Source organism: Delphinapterus leucas, chromosome 6, assembly GCF_059928025.1.
Source record: "Delphinapterus leucas isolate spDelLeu-1000000601 "Yukka" chromosome 6, BTC_Dleu_Yukka2, whole genome shotgun sequence".
Classification (NCBI taxonomy): domain Eukaryota; kingdom Metazoa; phylum Chordata; class Mammalia; order Artiodactyla; family Monodontidae; genus Delphinapterus; species Delphinapterus leucas.
In genome coordinates this window covers 59,099,920-59,119,379 of record NC_143134.1, presented here as the reverse complement: position 1 = coordinate 59,119,379, position 19,460 = coordinate 59,099,920, and the positions used below count along the sequence as shown (strand labels likewise).

At 42.2% G+C, this 19,460-nt stretch overlaps 1 pseudogene; it reads left to right on the top strand.

Moving 5' to 3' along the window:
- Positions 1 to 18,077, top strand: part of LOC149748964 (uncharacterized) — a 75,595-nt pseudogene extending 57,518 nt beyond the window's left edge.
- The last annotated feature ends 1,383 nt before the right edge of the window (positions 18,078 to 19,460 follow it).

Here is a 19,460-nt window from a genome sequence, read left to right as displayed (position 1 = left end):
GACACAATCCTCAAACCGTCATGGTATCTGTACACAGTCACCCTTTGTTTCATAAAGACATAAGGAAAGAGATGTGAAGAAGCATATCCCTGGACCCGAGTAGCATTAGTTCCAAAAGGAAGGTGGCAGATATTTATGGTTTTAGGCTAGACAGAGTCAGTACTGAGAGCCAGATCTTCAGTGACAAAAGCACTCCTGGGTTCTTGACTATATTTGTCTATGTGTGTGTCCTTGGGATATATGGAACCCAGCCCAGGGACTCCTCCTACTCAAGTCTAAGGGCAGTCCTGGCAAAAGAGGAAGGAGCAGAACAGTCAGGAGATAAGGGTAGCTTGGGTGTTACCCACTGGAAGGTAAGTCCAGTAAGGGCACCAATTTCTCAATGTATTATGCCCTGCTGTATCCCAAGCTGAGAATAGTGTCAGGCATATGGTAGATATCCAAGAAACATCTGTTGCATGAATGCATTGCTGGCTGAATGACTAGCATAGTGGTAGTGAATAACGCTTGACTGTTCCAAACACCCACTGAAAACTTAGGGGTAGCCATTCAGCTGGCAATATCTCTTGATGCCATGACACTTCTTTTTTTTTTTTTTTTTTTTTGCGGTACGCGGGCCTCTCACTGTTGTGGCCTCTCCCATTGCGGAGCACAGGCTCCGGACGCGCAGGCTCAGCGGCCATGGCTCACGGGCCTAGCCGCTCCGTGCCATGTGGGATCTTCCTGGACCGGGGCACGAACCCGCGTCCCCTGCATTGGCAGGCGGACTCTCAACCACTGCGCCACCAGGGAAGCCCGACACTTCATTTTTAAAAATAATAGTTGTTAAATTACTCTCCTTGTAAGAATTCTCTTGACCATATTAAGATGGTAAAAATGAATCATTTGTGCACTTCAGTTTAACTCAACTTCCTAAATGTAAAACTTTTCCCAGGTATCACATAACTTGGATATCATAGTCCATGTGTTACTTTGACTTAGGCTGATGTATTTAGTGATGCTGGTAACATTGCCATAAAAGTCTCGGAAGGGCCTGTCTGAAAAGTGCCTCAGAAGCAGGCCGTGCTCTGCATTTGCAAGCAAGGAGCTGCTCGGTTGTTTCTCTGCAGGGACAACAGTATTGTTTTTAATTGTCTATTTTAATAGGCCTGAATAAAATACTCTTCTGTATTATTTGATCTGCATCCCCTCGTGGGATCTCTCCCTGCCTTCTTTATACCACTGTGACAGATTCCTATTTAGACATTTAGCTCTTTTGACAAGGGCTCTTGATTATCAATGGCAGTGACTGTTTCCCCCTCTACTGATGTTCAATCCTAGTCGTCCTTGACCTCTGGGATACTTTGCAAAAAAATGTTGAGCTTTGGGAGTCTGGGATGAATGAAATTTCATGAAATAGCAAACAACAGCAACAACAAAATCAAGCACATGTTTGATTTAATCAGTTAAATGAATCTGGATTGATTTTTTTTTTTTTTAGTGTTCCTAGGAGTGCTCATACGCAACCAGGATTAACCCTAGTTTAACCACATCCAACCTCCACTAAATGGATACTTTGACAAATATAAGACCATATTAGAATGACGTTTTGGTAAGACAGTTTTCTCCTAGGAGAAGTATTTGGCCAATGCAGGATGATGTAATAAAACATGATCAGGGCTCAGAGGCAGATGTTAATTTTAGTACCAACTCTGCCACTATGTGAGTGTGTGGCCTTTGTCAAATTATGTAGTTCTTTGTCTAAAATCATAAGCAAGTTGAACTAAGTCCCTCCTTGCTTCTACTTCTATGACTGCTGGCAAAGCATTCTTGGCTGTATACATATGCTGCACTTTAATTTTCATAGCAGATTTTGACTTCTGCTTTGCACCTCCTTATATATTTGAAAAGATTTATGCTCCTTCTTTATTTGAAGTTTGAGGTGACTCCACTGAAGAATGAGCCTGTATAACTGAAATGTACATAGCCCCCGTGACTTTATCATTGGAACCTGGCTAAGAAATGGGTAAAGATGAAGAGGTTAGCTTTGCAAAACTCTTTGGTGGATTAATTCCATTTTCTGAATTATTGTTATCCATACTGCACTTTGCTATTCACACAAGGGATCCCCTTTTGGAAAGACAAAGCTAGGAAGCCCTAAACAAAACTGAAGACAGGAAAGTTGTCTTTGGGACTGGCCCCTACCCTCTCCTTTATAGACCTCCTTTAGTGTCCAAGGTCTTCAAGCTGCTTTGTACTCTAGACAGCTGTTCCTACCTCACCACCCAGGCCTAAAATCCTTAGGTTATACTGTGCTCCAAGATCCCTCAGGCAAGTTGGATGACAAGTAATAATGTTAAAAATGTATCCTGCCGCTCTATGTGGTTTTGGCAGCTCTAGGCACATGGCCACATTTAGCCAGTTAGAGCAATCCAACCCTCCTGGACAAAATGATTGGTTTAGGAATAGACATGTGTGCCAAGAAGGAAAAATCAGACTCTTCCCTGGCACTTTTGCCAGAACTCTCAGGAAAAATGCATGCTCTCTTCTCACTGAGATGTCAGGTATAAGGACAGTAAGCCTAAGGCTGCCCTTAGCCATCCCTGCTGCCATGTGGGAAACTGGCCTAGAATGAAGCCAACACAGAGGGAAGCAGAGCTAAGAGATGGAGAGTGATGACTAATTCCTGATGGTATCTCCCAATTACATAAGTCTATAAATGGCCATCTATTCTAATTTGAGTTGTTTCTTTTTCTTGGGTAAAAAAATTTCCTAAATTCACCTTATTCTCATGATTGACCCATTTTTAACTACCTTCCTTACATCTCAGAGGAAGTCTCACTGGACACCCATCTCCCTTCCTCCACAGTTCTCTACCTATTTCTCCTCCTATTTATAGGCATATCTATTCCTTTGGTTATCCAGGATCATACCTTAATCTATTTCCTGTCCTTTCTTTCCACAACCAGTTGTTGCCAAATCCTATCAACTCTTCCACTGAAACATCTTATGGTTGTTGCCAAATCCTATCAACTCTTCCACTGAAACATCTTATGGATCCATCCCCTCTACTTGGTCCTTCTTCCTTGGGTGCATTTTCTATACTTCGGTCAGTCCTGAAGGAGGGGAAATTTCAGCATCTTCTCTCTACTCTGCCTTAGCCCAAAGAAAGGTGGATATATCTAATCCTATAAATATCCTCTTTCCTTACTCTTCCCTAAGGGAGAAGACGTGGCTGGTCTGAGTCAGTGGGCATCTCTGAGGGCATATTTTATATATGGACCAAGTGACCATGCCTAAACTCAACCTCCTTCTTTTTTATCCTGGACCTATGAGCCATGGGCCCTCTTCTGGGCTTCCTTGCTCCATTTGTCAGCTCCTTTCTTGTTCTGCCTCTTTCCTTGTTCCTTTGTCTCCATCTGCATCTAAGTGGGTAAGTCAGCTGGGCCTGCTCTGTGCATCTGCTCTCCGCTCTGATAGGAATCTGCTCTGATTCCTATCCAAATCAGTGGATAGGAAGCTATAGTCTCACATAGGCTTTGAAGTTTAAAAATGGGGTTTCCAGTAAATGAAACTGCAGAAAATCCTAACATAAAGGTAAGGAGATGTTGAATATTATTATCAGCTATTTAAAATTAATATTAATTTCTTTTTTGATGACTGTAGCTTTGTAGTATAGTTTCAAGTCAGGGAGCCTGATTCCTCCAGCTCTGCTTTTCATTCTCAAGATTGCTTTGGCTATTTGGGGTCTTTTGTGTTTCCACACAAATTAAAACTTTTTTTGTTCTAGTTCGGTGAAAAATGCCATTGGTAATTTGATAGGGATTGCTTTGCATCTGTACATTGCCTTGGGTAGTATACTCATTTTGAAAATATTGATTCTTCCAATCCAAGAACACAGTATATCTTTCCATCTGCTTGTGTCATCTTCAATTTTTCATCATCTCCTTTTTGAAGCATTTCTTGACCATCTTACCACCCACCCACAGTCATCCATCCTGGAAGAACTGACCCCTCTTCTCACTGCTCCTTAGAGTTTATATAGACCACTTTCACAGAACATATGTTTTTTTGTAATTTCCCTTTTTTGTTCAGTCTCTCTCCTTTTACTGTATCATAACTCCTTGAGGGCAGGTTCCTTCCCTTACTCGTCTTTGGATTCCAGCTGCCCTATTCAAAGTTTGAGACATATTTTTTACCTTGTATTATGTTTAGAGACTTCTCTCACGCCAACAAGAATATAAGGTCTTTGAGGGCAGGAAGTATGTCTAATTTATATTTGTACTACTTCACTTCTACTCAGTAAGTGTTTGTATAATGAATAAATAAAGAACAATTCCCAGTACCAGACCAGGTGAGGCCGGGATTAAAGGAAATAGACCAATTTACGCAAACATAGCAACTCTTAGGGTTTACCTGGTGTTGGCCTGGCCCATTTCCTTCAAGGAAGGGACTCATTTTGATCTCATCTATTCTCCTATGCTCTGTCCATTAATCCTCTATACATACTCTTTCAAGTTGGCAAGAGAAATTCTTTAAAAATTCCCCAGAGTGTGGGGTGAACGGGCAAATTCCATCTTTATTCCTGGATGGTCTTACAGCTGCTTCTGGTTCATTTTGCACTTCACAATCCTTGGCTTCCTGCCTTCCTGACCCCCTGCTTTGGCTTCCACAGCTTGATTCCTGTGTTCAGCCCGATCTTCTGATTGATATCTCAGTTCCAGCTACCACTCCCCCACTTGACGTTTTACGCCCTTCAGCTTCACAGTACGTGGCCAAGAGTAAGAGGTGCCCTTTCCTCATGCCCCACAGTGGTCCTAAGGGGCCCATTCAGGGCATGCTGAGCCCTTGTCTGACTCCCACCCAAAAGAGAAAAAGGATCCATCATCACCCTAAATTCCCATTGTGAGGCCTCAGCTCACTGAGAAGTAGCATTCCGATTGCATTAGTCACCTGTATTAGATTTTATGAGTAGGCTGGGTGCACTGGTTTCATCTTGCACTGGTGGCGTAAGATGGGTTAACTTTATTAAACATGTTGTTGTGCTGTAAATATGTATGACTCCTTAGAAACCATCAGTTTGCCAAGTCATATTGAGCCATTCATCTGGAGGACAGCTGAAGGGGTTAATTTAAAACAGCTGCATCTAATTGGGACTAGCCTATACTTCCTCTGAAGAGGGCATAGGAAAGACCAGACCCAGAAAAAACAGAAGGAGGTCTCAGATGGAGAGAGGAGTTTTTCAGAGACCAGGATGAGTCTGAGCAGAGTCTGGATGCTCTGAGAATCAGATCTACTAATCAGATTAAAGTGGGTTGTGGTTAGATATACAAGTCATCCTAATGTGGCGTTAAACAAAAAGAATACATAGAGATTAGAGTGTAAAGCTTGACTAGTTATATAAATTATGAACAGTGTACCTTTCCTGTTTAAAATATTCCTCTTTTGTTCTTTCTGTAACTTGGTACTCCTTACCTTACTTACATTTTAAAGTTAATTTGGAAAAATATGAATTAACTGAAATGAAAATGATGGGTTTTTTTCTTATTCATTTTAGTATAAAGTAAAAATGTGCGGGGCTTCCCTGGTGGCGCAGTGGTTGGGAGTCTGCCTGCCGGTGCAGGGGACACGGGTTCGTGCCCTGGTCCGGGAGGATCCCGCATGCCGTGGAGCGGCTGGGCCTGTGAGCCATGGCCGCTAAGCCTGCGCGTCCGGAGCCTGTGCTCCGCAATGGAAGAGGCCACAACAGTGAAAGGCCCGCGTACCGCAAAAAAAAAAAAAAAAAAAAAAAGTGCATCTATTGTTTCTGTAAGTAGAAAACAGTGAATTTACTAATTATAATAATGATATGCCATCATATCAAAGTATAAATGTGTTATACTGATATTTCTCAGTTTTTCCTCCACAAGGCATTAAGTTCCTGTGCTTTGCTGTAATATCCAAGTAAAGAAACGATATATGGTTTTCTGTATGGCTTCCTCTGTTGCTTAAGCTGCCATGCCTACACTGCTCGTTGCTCAGGGGAGCCAAGTCAGGGTTGTTTGTGTTGATGTGGCTACTGATTGAACCATTTACAGGGTGCCAGGTGACCCACGAAATCATGGCACTTGGTTGAGGAGTCCTGCAGCCTAACTTAAACAAATAATGTTTCTGTCAGATTTTGGCCTAGAGAACATGTAGAGAATTATCCAGTTTGGTATGACAGAAGAATGGCACATTCAAAGAAAGATAAATACTCTGTGGCCAAAAGGGAGTCAAGATACCAAGAGATGCCTTGATCTTCACAGCCCTCCTGACAGCAGACAATCCTTTAAGGTGATCTAAAGAAATCCCTGTTCCTTGCAATCAAGAGAGGCTTCTAGTTCCTTGCTGCTCAGTGTAGTCCACAGACCAAAGCATTGGCTTCAAGCATTAGAAGCTTCTTAGAAAATACAGTGTCTCAGGTTCCACCCCAGACCTGCTGAGAAGAAACTGCATTTCAGCAAGGTGCTCAGGGAATTTATATTCACCTTTAAGCTTGGGAAGTTTCATTCTAGTACACCTAGTGTAGCAGACTTCTGTTACTCCTCAGCATTCATTCTCTTCCAAAATACAGTTGATCCTTGAACAACATGGGGTTAGGGGTGCCGATCTTCCAAGTAGGAAAAAATCTGCTAATAATTTATAGTTGGCTCTTTCTATATATATGGTTCCTCCACATACGTGGTTCCTCTTGTGCCTCCACATCCGTGAATTCGACCAAACATGGATCCTGTTGTATGGTAGTATCTACTATTGAAGAAAACAATGCTGGAACAAGTGTACCCATGCAATTCAAAGATGTGTTGCTCCGGGGCCCACTGTAATAGAATCTTAGCTGGTCATATTGGTGAGTCCTCAGCTCCACATTTACCTAGCTCCCTTACAGCTAGGTGAGACTACATTCTGGCCACTGGGATTACTGGAAGAGTGATGGGAGCCACTCCCAAGTCTTGCCTTTACAATGGCTAGGTCTTCCCTCTGGCTGTGAGATGGGAAGAATTATGGCAACCGCTTTCGACCCACAAGCGGAAGTCACAAGTTGTGGGTGTCAGAGTCACCTACAGCACATAGCTGCCCCCCAACTTCTGGATGGTTGAGAGAGAAACAAACGCCTTTTTTGTTCCAACCATTGTAAATGGGGGTGCCTTTAGCTCAGCAGCTTACCATGTACACTTACCCATAGACTAGAATTAACGGAGCTAGTTGAGCAAGTCGGCATTCTCTATAGAATTAAACGTTTAACTTGTCAGTAGTGCCAGACACAGCCCTCCAATCTGTCTGCTTTCACTGCCTACATTGAAATGGGCATGAAATAATTAAAAAGCAAACCCCTAGTGGGGGCAGAAATGTAGCACAAAGATTAACCATAGAATACTTATTTTTTGGTTAAGGGGCAAAGATGCTCTGATATTAGTACTCACCCAGAGGTTGTTTATTTCCTACAAAAAGCTGGGATTGTCAATAAATCCCCATCCAGCTGAGATCAGTTGAGTTTTCAGGCCATTGTAGGAGCCTGGTTATGGAGAATACACATTACAGAAACAGCCCACCTCCTGAATTTACATAAATTCCCAACTTGGCAAATTGGAACAGAAATAAAACCAAACAATTCCATTTGATGATGTTTATTTTTTAAAATATGAACTTCCAGTAATGTTAATTAGTCAGAGGCTTCTCAGTAATTCATGGCTCTACTGTGTTACAAGGAAACAACCAAATCCGTGTGGGATTTGGAGCATTTTGAGACACAGGATTGCTGAATTGCTTGGAATCAGGATGACAAAACAAAAACTCATACCAAACGAGGCATGGAGTCATTTTCTTAATCATTCTTGGCTAAACGTTTTATGAATGCTTTAGTGGAGAGGAGCAACAGATAAAATACCAGATACAAACTCTAATTTTTATACATCTTGATTGTAATTTGTGGAGTTTGCATGTTTGTGTTTAAGGACACTATGCAGAATGGGAAGACCCATCAAATAGCACCCCTTACTGAGTGGGGCCTAAGCAAGCCTCAGTCCTGTGTGCTCGGGACACATAACTCACTTGTCTCTACTGGAAATGTCCACCAAAAATGGAGCCAGAGAATACTAAAAAGGAAATGGTAACTGTAGTTTGTCCCCTTTCCTGGATCCTTTCTGAGGCCATTGTCTCCACTAAGCTCCCCATGACATACCTTAATCCCCCTAAAATAGTTGACCTTCATTTCTATAATCTATTCTCTGCTGTGTCACCTTCCAATTTTAATTTTCTCATTCTTTTTCATTGTCCAATTTTCTTTAATAGTGCACTGAAGCCATAAGGAGAGTGGGGGAATAACACATCCTTCCCAGTCTAGGAGGTCATTTTATTGCCTTTCTCCAGGTTCCCAGGTATGAACATGAGATTTGTTTATGGTTAAAACAGACTGAAAGTTATTTTTAATTCTTATTACTCAATACCCTTGTATTGTATGACTCAGTCATTTATGATTACTTGTATCTCTAATTCGAGGGCAATTTTTATCCTGCCTTTGGAGCTGATGGCTAAGGTACAACAACAATAACTGACCCCTGTATCATACTTCACAGTTTATAAAAAGCTTTTTGTGTATCTTCTCTTTGGATCCTCACAACCATTCTGTGAGACAAGTAGGGTTATTAAATCTTTTTCACAGATGAATATATTGAGCCCTCAGATAGGTAATTTACCTGAAACACAAAGCTAGAAACTCAAACTGAGGTGGTTTTGTCTCAATCCCAAGCTCTTTCCGTTCTCCCACTTCATGTGATCTTGATTATTCCAGCATGACCACCATCTTCAAGGCAGTCATTGATTCCTGAGTCCTTTCTACGTTCCTGACTTAGAGGGCTAAGTACACCATCTCGTTTAATTTCCATAATAGCACGTACGGTCCTTTATCAATTAGGAAAGCTTTGAGCTTTCAGCAGCACAAGAGCTCACTGACAGTGGCTTAAGCAAACAGGGAAGTGTTCTCACATGGAAGTCCAGAAGGAGGAGAGTACGAGCATTGTTTTGGTAACTCATTAGTCCCAGGGCTCTAGATCGAGTCTCTTGCTCTTCCATTCATGATTGTATAATGACCACAAGAGCCTAGAGCACTGTGTCATCATGTGATTGCCTCCAAAATCCGAAATCAGGAACGAGGACAAAACTTTTCTCCTCCTGAATTTCCCCTTATCAAGGAGGCTCCCAGCTGACTTTCTTCATCTCATTGGTCAACCATGCTTATCCCTAGGCCAGACACTGGGCCTATTTTCCTTGAGATCAAGGAATCTCTGCCCAGGAACTAAACAAAACTTGGGTTCCATTCAGAACCTGCCCTGCAGAAGCTGGAATATAGCCCGCACTCTGTACAGCCAACACGTCAAGCTGTGTGACCCAGCTGTGTCAGTCCAGAGGAAGGGGACCCCTTTGCAGTTTGCCTATTGGGTTGCATTTTCATAAATTACTGGAAGGCCCAGTGCCAGTTAAAAGTGGCCCTGGCATATTAATGAAGAAGACGGTAGTGGAATTTTTGCATTTAGTGGACATGCAATGGAATCTGTCCCTGGAAGTTATTAATCACTCCATTTTAAAGATGAGAAAACCAAGGCATGGGGAAATTAAATTATTTGCCAAGGATATACAGCTGCTAACTCACAAAGTGGAACTTGAAAATGAGTTTTGCCTGACTCTGAAGCCCAGATTCCCATCACTGGTATAACTGCTTTTCTTAAATAAAGCCTAATATTAGCCCTGCAAATTGATATAGCATTGTAGTCCTTAAAGCTACATTGATTCCTGAAGGAACTAGACTCCTGATTAATAAAAAATGGAAAACTGATCAAACTGCTAAAGTCACTTTTAGGGACTTCCAAGGTGTCATTAGTTATAATTAGGGCCAAGGACACTGAACACTGTGTATACTGGATTGGTAAAAATTCTGACAGGCTTTGGGCCTTTACTGACTTGCTAGAATCATCCTTTCAGAAGAATTAGAGATTCCAATTCTTTTTTTTTTTTTAATTGACAAAGTTTACTGGTTGTTTTTTTTTTAAATTACTTTACTTTTGGTCGCTTTGGGTCTTCGTTGCTGCGTGTGGGCTTTCTCTGGTTGCAGCGAGCGGGGGTTACTCTTCATTGCGGTGCACAGGCTTCTCATTGTGGTGGCTTCTCTTGTTGGGAGCATGGGCTCTAGGCATGCTGGCTTCAGTAGTTGTGGCTCACAGGCTCAGTAGTTGTGGCTCACGGGCTGTAGAGCGCAGGCTCAGTAGTTGTGGCGCATGGGCTTAGTTGCTCCGCGGCATGTGGGATCTTCCTGGACCAGGGCTTGAACCCATGTCCCCTGCGTTGGCAGGCGGATTCTGAACCACTGTGCCACCAGGGAAGCCCGAGATTCCAATTCTAGTTGCCAAATCTACCAACAATCTCCTTTGTGACAATCCGTATTCACCTACCTCCATTTTTTCCTCAGGCTAATAATTTATGTCAGTTGGAGCTCAGTGTTTTATGAACCAAGGGTGAAATTATTAAATTTTATTGTTTGTGATTCCTTCCTTAAGTTATATTCCTATAATTGCAAACTGACTGCATTCCCCAACCTCTATTTTGAATTTATTACTAGCCTTCTTACTGTCTTTTTAGATCTCAGAAGTAAACTTCAAATATTTACAAATCTCAATTTCATGTTTTCCGAAACTTTCATAAATCTGTGGGCAAATTCGGTGCTGGAGATAGAGAGCAATAAATCTGGATATTTATGTATTGTGCCAGCAGGCACTGCACAAACTTTCCCATGTATCTTGGTCAATGAGCTTCAGTCTTGACCTGTAACACTGGTTCTAGTCTAATCCTGAGGCTCACATTAACAGAATCATTATAAAACATCTGCTGACTTGTATATACAAAAACCCTTCCCTCATTCCTTCAGTCATAATTTGTAATCAGACAAGTTTAGTGGGTACATATGTTCTCCATGTTGGCAGAAGAGAGGGAATCAAGGGCGTTTACACTGTTTACTACAGTTACCTTTTAAGACAGGGACGTAATGATGACCCATCCTAGTTTTAAGGTTATGTCCAAACTTGCAAGTGCTATAAAAAGCTATTATTTATTTTTAAAAATTTATTTATTTATTTGCGGTACACGGGCCTCTCACTGTTGTGGCCTCTCCCGTTGCGGAGCACAGGCTCCGGACGCACAGGCTCAGCGGCCATGGCTCACGGGCCTAGCCGCTCCGCGGCATGTGGGATCTTCCTGGACCGGGGCATGAACCCGTGTCCCCTGCATCGGCAGGCGGACTCTCAACCACTGCGCCACCAGGGAAGCCCCAAAAGCTATTATTTTTGAAGATCTCTTATTCCAAGTATATTTAATGTGCGTAGAGAAGTGAAATATAGAAGTTCTAGAAGAAAACACAGTGGAATTAAAATACAGTTGTATAGTGGAGAAGGTTTTACTATACATGACAAGAATGCAGAAGCCATAAATGAAAGGCTGCTAAATTTTGCTACATAAAAATTTAATATTTATATGACAATAGCACCCAAAACAAAGTCAAAGACAAATGACAAACTGAGGAAAAATATATGCATTCCATAGAGCAAATGGCTATTTTTTTAACATGCAAGAAGATCTTATAAATGAATAAAAAAAGATGAATAACTCAATTATAAAAGCAGATAAAGAACATGAATAGGAAACTTACTAAAAACAAATAAAAATGGTGAAAAGAGAATGAAAGAAAACAGATTTAACATTATTAATAATTCAAGAAATGAGGATATAAACAATAAGATTTGTTTTAAAACATCAGATTGGCAAAAATTAGAAAGTTGTGGTAATACCCAGTGTTGGCAAGGGTGTGATCAGTAGGCCCTTTCTTGCATTGTTGGTGGGAGGATAAATTAGTGAAGCTACTTAAAGGGCAGTTTGGTGGAATTTAGAAAAATAAAAAATATACTAGTACCCTTTGACTTGGCAACTCCTTTTTAAAAATATCCTACTTTTTTTGCCCTGTGTACAAATATATGTGTGTATGAATGCTCATTTCAGCATTGTTTGTACTTTCAAAAAGGTTTAAACAACTTTCCTGTCCATCAGTAAGGCATTGGTTAAAAGTGATGGAACACTCCTACATAGAAAGTAGGAAAATTTATGAAGTCTAAATAGCTCTATATGTCCAAGGCTAGAGGGAATTCTCTTTAATCATTACGTGCATATTCTTGTAGTAACAAGACTGCGAAGTAAAGCAAAAATCATTATAACGTGAAAATATTCACTAAGTAACTGGCCACTCACATACCTTTCCTTGCTATCTCTGCCCATCAAATGACGAGAACAGCTCAAACCCTACCCACATCAAGTGTTGATCTGATAGTCTTAGACTAATCAACAAAAGAAGAAAAAAAAACAATAATTAACTGAGATCCTTGGGAAAACTGATAAAACCCAGAAATAGCTTTGTACAAATGACTGTCCTTAGATAATGCCGTGAAAATTAAATATGAGTGGAAGGATATTATATTAAACTATCATACACTTTGAGGGGGAAAAGGACCCATCCCCTCACTTCTAGCCATGAACACTTGATTTATTTTCTCCTTCTAAGAAATACCACAAGGTTGCAATTATAATCTAATTTAATTTTTTAAATGAGAAATAAATTTTCATGATTTTTAGGCTTTTTTAAAGATTAAGTCCCAATCTAATTCTCACTGTTAACTATTATATTTTGGCCTCAGTTTTAGGAGACCTTTTTGCAAGTCTGGTTATACTGATACAACCTCCTGTATATTGTTAAATGAATAGAATAGATTGCCAAATTGTCTTCTCCTGCTTGGGTAAAAATTATATACATATATAAGCATATATATAGATACACATATATATGCATATATACATATACGCACATATGTATACATATACTTGTATGTACATAGAGCATTCCAGGCAAGATACACAAGAAACTGGTGATAGTAGCACCTCTGAAGCAAGAAACATTGGAGACTGCATGACAGAGAAGGAGACATTTACAGTTTTCTATGATTTCTTTGCACAGTTTTTGTGTGAGCATATATTAATTTCATCATTTAAAAAAATCTAGCTAACAATTAATTAAAAGCATGATCAAAATGTAAGTCAGAACTAATTCTATCAACAGACGTTTTCAATTATTGTTGAAGATTATCTTATATTGAATAGGAATTCACACAGGGTGAATAAGAAAGCAAATATTTCACCAAAACAATCCTGTAGCTTTAATAAAAACTCCCCCGATTGTCAGGATAGAGCCAATCACTCACGCAAAATGTCCCACAGCCATGGTTAAATTTATGAAGGGATCTATACCCCTATAATTTTTTCTATAGTATTTATTTCCTGCATCTCATAAATTAGTCATCAAAAACTTCCCAGTTTGAAAATGACCCCCTCCCACAGTAAATTAGGTCTGTTTTAGAGTTCCCCAAGCTCTTTCTGGAGACGTAAGTTGTGTCTGCACAGCCCTTAGGGTCAAGAACAGACACTACACTTGTTCTTGGAGGACCTTTGCCCTCTTAGAAATCATGTCACTCACACACTTTCCCTTTTCTCTCTCTTTCCTTACCTCCCTCACTCCTGTCCTCCTCATAGTGGATGTACGGTTCATCATCACCGGCCTTGCCAGCCCACCCAGCCCCTGGGTTCCTGAGCAGTCCTGAACCTAGGCTGCCTTTGTGACCTGCTCCAGGTCATGTGTTTAGAGAGCTGCCTTTGTTCCCCATCCAATTAGCTTTGTTAATTGCTAGGATAGATCATCTTTATTGAATGCTTACTATGTACTAGGCATGATGCTAAGCACATTTGTCATGATGGGTTCTTAAAAATCATTCCCATTTTACAGACGAGGAAGCTACCAAAATATGATTCTAATCCAGGACGATGGGGAATAACTGCAACTACTCAAAAAGCACGCAATGTTTAATTAGTCCATCCGCAAATTTTGCCTAGAATCCAACCATTTCTCATTACCTCCCCTGCTGCCACACTGGTCCCTGCCACCATCATCTCTAGCCTCCAACTGGCCATTCTTGTTCCCTTGCCTGCTTCTTTAAATTCTTTAAATGTGAGACAGGGTTTACGGCTCCTCTGCTTCCCATCTTTCCCTAAGGAGAAACAAAGTGCTTACAATGGCCTCTAAGGCCCGACCTGACTCTCTCTACCTCTCTGAAATCATCTACTACTATTTGTCCCTTAGTACACTTTGCTCCACCCACACTACTTTTACAACTCCCGATTTATGAATTTCAGAAAATAGATTAATTCCATTTCTGTGATATGCCCAAATAACTCTAGTTTTGAAACAGATTGGAAACCAATGTTGCACTGTGAATTTGTTTATTGTCTCTCTAGCCCCAACTAGAATGTAAACTCTGCAAGGTTAGAAACTATCTGCTTTATTTGCTGCTGTTTCTGGTGACTAGAACAGTGACTGACACATAGTATGTTTTGAAGTATTTGTGGATTTATGAGTGAATAAGTGGGAAAAAACACATGCTTTGGAATCAGATAGAAATGGGTTCAGGGACTTCCCTGGTGGTCCAGTGGTTAAGACTCTGTGCTCCCAATGCAGGGGGCCCGGGTTTGATCCCTGTCGGGGAAATAGATCCCACATGCCGCAACTAAAAGATCCCGCATGTCACAACTTAAGATCCCGCAAGCCGCAAGGGCAAACTGGTGTTCATTGAAATCATTCAATAAATGTTTCTTGAGCATCTACTATGGTGCATACTCTGGTATACAAAGATGAATGAGTTATTATGCATACCCTCAAGGAACTCATTTCAATATAATGGCTCATTTATTAAACCAAGAATAATGACTTGGTAGAATGAAAAGTTCTCCTCATAGAGTATGAAAATATTAATCCTGCATTGATCACTACTTTCCCTTACACCTGTGAAAATTATTACCTTAATATTTTTAGCTTTTATATTTTTCAATTATGCCTTAAATATATAGGCAAACATTCGAATAAACACAGCAATCTATATCCATTCAGATTCAATTAGTATCATTAAATTTTCAGGGTTTCTTTTTTCTTCCTAGTAATATATTAAATTTGTAGTTTTAAAACAAACTTTATAAAAATAGCATGAAAAAGCTTATTTTTAGGACTGTTGATTTTTTTAGTTTACAATGTTGTGTTTAATTTCTGCTGTACAGCAAACTGACTCAGTTATACATATATGTATTCTTTTTCATATTCTTTTCCATTATGGTTTATCACAGGATATTGAATATAGTTCCCTGTGTTATACAGTAGGACCTTGTTGCATTACTGTTTTTTTTTTTTTTTTTTTTGCGGTACGCGGGCCTCTCACTGTTTGTGTCCTCTTCCGTTGCGGAGCACAGGCTCGGGACGCGCAGGCTCAGCGGCCATGGCTCACGGGCCCAGCCGCTCCGCGGCATGTGGGATCTTCCTGGACTGGGGCACGAACCCGTGTCTCCTGCATCGGTAGGCGGACTCTCAACCACTGCGCCACCAGGGAAGCCCAGGACTGTTGATTTTTTTTTTTTTCTCCCTTTTTTTTTTTTTTTTGCGGTACGTGGGCCTCTCACTGCTGTGGCCTCTTCCGTTGCGGAGCACAGGCTCGGGACGCGCAGGGTCAGCGGCCAAGGACTGTTGATTTTTAATGAACAAATGTTGAAGGGTGTTTTTAAGTGGGATGAATTAAAAACAAATTTTATCCATTTGAAAAAACGTTCATTTATAGTTTACCACTGTGTTTTCATTAAATAGAGAATCATGGATCTGCAGTTCAGAAAAGTGAATATCAATGAAATATAGCACACACAACAGGTGAATGGTCCCTAAATTGTTATTATTATCATTTCAATTATTTATGCAGTAAACTGTATAACAATAACATTAAAAGATAAATACAGACCTTAGCTACCTGATGTGCTTACTCCTTCCTCCAGATCGTATTTACAATTAACCAGAAGTTGGAATTCCAAGTCTTATTGAGAAATATTTCACTCGCTTTTGAATCATACCACCTCCTTCTCTGAGTCTCCCTACTGTACTCTACATCTGATGAAATATTTATTTGAACAAACAAAATGCATATGTACAAATAAATACAAATGTCAGGAGCTGACACACAAATGCAAACACATGTCTTTACCTATACCCTCCATTTGACAGCATGACAGGCTAAAGAGCATTTTGAATGGAAACTATGCATAAAGCTCTAAAACAAATGACCAGACAAAAGCGCTGTAATCAGTTTAACGTCTTTAGAAAATCTGCTTTCCTCTAAAAGTGTGATTCTTTGATGACTTGTAGTGGCAGGACAAGTAAAGAAGGAATGGATGCCTGGAAGCCATGAATGGCAAGAGAGCAACTGAAAACGGCAGCCCTCCAGCCCCATCACCCGACCCCATCACTTGATTGTGGAAGAATTAAGGGCAAGTTTCTGAATCTTCCTGCATCCGGATGCCCGGAAACCAATCATCGCCCTCCCATTTTGTTGGGCCATTAACAGAGCCTCAAACTCTATCTCTGTCCAAACCAAAGCACAAAGAAAATAATTTTTCATCTGAAGAATCATCTTAAGATCCCCAAATGGAAAGTAAGGGGAGCAGTAAACCTCTTAAACTCCAGTTTGGCAGCTCTAAACACAGGGCATTAAGGTAAGGTGGTTATTTACGGCAGAAGGGAGCGAGAAGAATTCCATTCCCAAGTGAGAGATGGATGGACAAAGAGAAGATGGGAGACCGGTTTGCCTCACTCCCTGCACCATTCAAACAAGAAGGGAAATCATTTAATCAAGAACCAGGTGCCGCAAATACTCAAAGGCAAAGCCTTCACTTTTAACTCAGTCACCCAGATAATGCAAGCAGAGCGTACATTGTTTTCCTCCGCAAACAGAAGATGATTGCCTCAGAAGGCCCCTTAACGCTGCCTGTAAGATCTTCTCTGGGGCTATGCGAAGCCTACTTCCTTCTGCTCATTCTGCCCTCAGCCCTTCAATTCTCTCCCGCCCCGGCGCTCAGGGCTTCCCCGGGCGCTTCCGGCGGGGGGGGGGGGCGGGGGGGGTCTGACTTCCGGCTCCCTGCCGGACTGGACCTAGGGATTTGCTCCGCAGGCGGACCCTCCGCTCTTCTGTTTTTATTTTCCTTCCCTCGGATTGGAAGCAGAAAGTAGAGTAAGGAAAAAAGTTCTCTTTCAGGGCGGTCTTCGTCCTGTTTCCCTTGGGAAGGGGGTGACAGGTCTGTTTCTTGCTGTGTCTCAGGGCTTGTGGGAGCCTAGTTCCCCGACCAGGGATCCAACCCGGGCCCTTGGCAGTGAGCGCGCAGAACGCCAACCACTGGACCGCCGGCGAGTTCCCCACAGGTGAGGCTCGGTGGGATTCTTCGGAGTTTTCAGGGCTCCCTCTGGAATGAATCCCCTCCCCGGCCTGGGAGGGAGCCTGACCGCCTCTTCTTGTCTGTGCCCCAGTCGGAATCTTTTCCAGTTCTCAGCCAGGCCAGCACTTTCCGCTGTACAGAGATCTTCTAGACCTCAAGTGGGGGAAAGCTGGGCTGTTTCTGAGGCAAATGACGGCCGTAATCATTTTCAAAGCTATCGTTTCCACCTGGGAAGGGACTTGAGCGGGGCAACAGGGCGCTCCACGAATATTTATGATGGGGCAGAGCAGCTCGCTCTTTGCTGTGTGTGGCAGAAGGCTGCTGAGAGCTGCACCTCTGAGGTAACCCCAGTCTGGGATGGGGGGAGGGCAGGGGTGCAGAGCGAGGGACGCAGAGAGGGGAAGCGGCACGTTCTAGCCCGCCCGGCTTTCCCGGGAGGAGCGCACCACGAAGCCCACTCCCTCAGACTCCATCTCCTAGGAAGCTGGGGAAGAAGAGGTGTCCTCTGTCACCAGGTGTTGGTGTTGGGGGGAAGTCTCAGCAGGGGGATCTAAGAACACACTCTAAAACCCTCGGCTGTTAGTACTGCCCAGCTCCAAACTTTCTCCGCTTTAAATACGTCTTCTCTCGTAATCCAGGGCCACATATCTCGAGGCGGGAAACTGGCCGCCATAACCTGCCACTCCCCAACATGGTGATGATGACCCCTCCACTGGGCCCCTTTACTTGGCAGGGTGAGAGTTGTTATAAAACCCAGGAGGGAGGGTGGCTTCTTATACTATTGCTGCAGATCCACGTGGTGTTGGATTAATCACATTGCTCCAGAGGAGTGAGGGATGTGCTGGGAGAACGATGGGGCTGAGAAGCTGGAACTCCTAGGTCCTAATCCCACTGACTGGGATCCTGGAACCCCTCCTTTCTCCAACCCCAGTGGTTCCCAAACTTTTTTGGAAAATTACGCAATCCTTTTTGTAAAGGTAATGTTCTCAGGAATTTTAATATACGAACAGATCAAAGCAGGGCTGTGGCAGTTGAAGGGACTGGGGGACATGGAGCCCTGGAGCCCCACCCCTTTCTGTCAGAGGAGGAGCAAGAGAGGGAACAGCAGCCCTAGGTGCCTCTGCGAGATCCTGGGGGGTCTTCAGAACAATTTGAAAATTAATGAACTAGATGACAGAGTCTAAGATAACTTTCAATTTTTCTGATCTCATCATTTAAAATGTCTTCCTTCTAAAGTACCCGGATTGATAACTGGTGTATTTAGGAGTAGAAGGGGAATGGAGGAAAAAGGGAAGAGAGGGCCATCCTTGTCGATTTGGGTCTTACAGGGCAGGAGTCCCAGACTGGAAGAATGTCAGAGGTTTCAGCAGTGTTCATCATGCTGGGTCACCGTTTGTTTTGGCCTTCTTCATCTGTGTGCAGCAGCGGGGGAATGAAAGTGCTTCATTTCCTCAGCAGCAGGACTGGGTCCCCCTGTCCCCTCCCCCCGGTGAGCGCGTAGTGTGTCATGGTGTTGCCAGGGACAGGCTGACAGTAGTACCAAATTAGGGAAAGGACCGACTGAGGATTCCTGGCCAAACTGCATCCCCGATGCTCAGCCAGCAAAATCAGTGGAAGTGTGTGTAATCCTGTATATATGAGGATGGTATGTGCTCGGCCAGCAACGCAGGAAAAAGGATAATCAAGCGGGACAGGGTCTTTAATAAGTGTAAAACTAAACATCATCAAAATGCTGCAATACAATACCAGGGGCTGGAAGTGGTTAGGGTTGTGATTACAAAAAGGGCATCAGTATAGGATGTCACTTCTCGCAAAGATCCAAGAAAACGTCTAGCATTCGTTTTTATAAACAAAGCCATAGCACACTGGAGTAATTTCTATTTCAAACATATAGTCATACCACCTTTATTTAGAACACAGGCGAGGGGATTGGAATGGTATATAAATCTGAGACAAGACTCCGTATTGTAAGTTACTCCGCAAAAGAGCAAAACGCAAGGCCCATTCTAAACAAATACAGGGCTATTCAGCTCCGAAGCATTGTTAATCTTTTCATTAAAAGGCGGAGTCGTTATGTTCCA